Source organism: Brassica oleracea, chromosome C9 (assembly GCF_000695525.1).
Source record: "Brassica oleracea var. oleracea cultivar TO1000 chromosome C9, BOL, whole genome shotgun sequence".
In the NCBI taxonomy this organism is placed as follows: Eukaryota; Viridiplantae; Streptophyta; class Magnoliopsida; order Brassicales; family Brassicaceae; genus Brassica; species Brassica oleracea.
This window is the reverse complement of record NC_027756.1, coordinates 39,841,793-39,842,176: the sequence shown is the minus strand read 5'-3', so window position 1 is coordinate 39,842,176 and position 384 is coordinate 39,841,793.

Sequence of the window (384 nt, the reverse complement as noted above, 5' to 3'; positions counted from 1 at the left end):
CCTCGCAAAATCTCGTGCGTTTTTTTTAAACGGATCAATCGATGTGTATATATACAAAAACGCATCGATCGATCACTAAGATGGACCAAAGCGTAACAATGTGATCGATCGATTAGATTATCCCATCGATGGATCGAACAAAATATCCAGAGCCTTTTTATTAACGCATCGATCGATCCGTATTTGTTCAAAAACGCATCGATCGATGCGTGTGCGGGAAACATAATTATAAGGCAAAACCCGAACTTTTTGGATCAAAACCTCAGAACTCTCATCCCCTCCGATTTCCCCTATAATTCGCCCCCCTTTTTCTCTCTCTATAATCATCCGATTTGAACAATTTTGGGCTCTATTCCCCTTGATTTTTCGAGCTCTACCTGATTC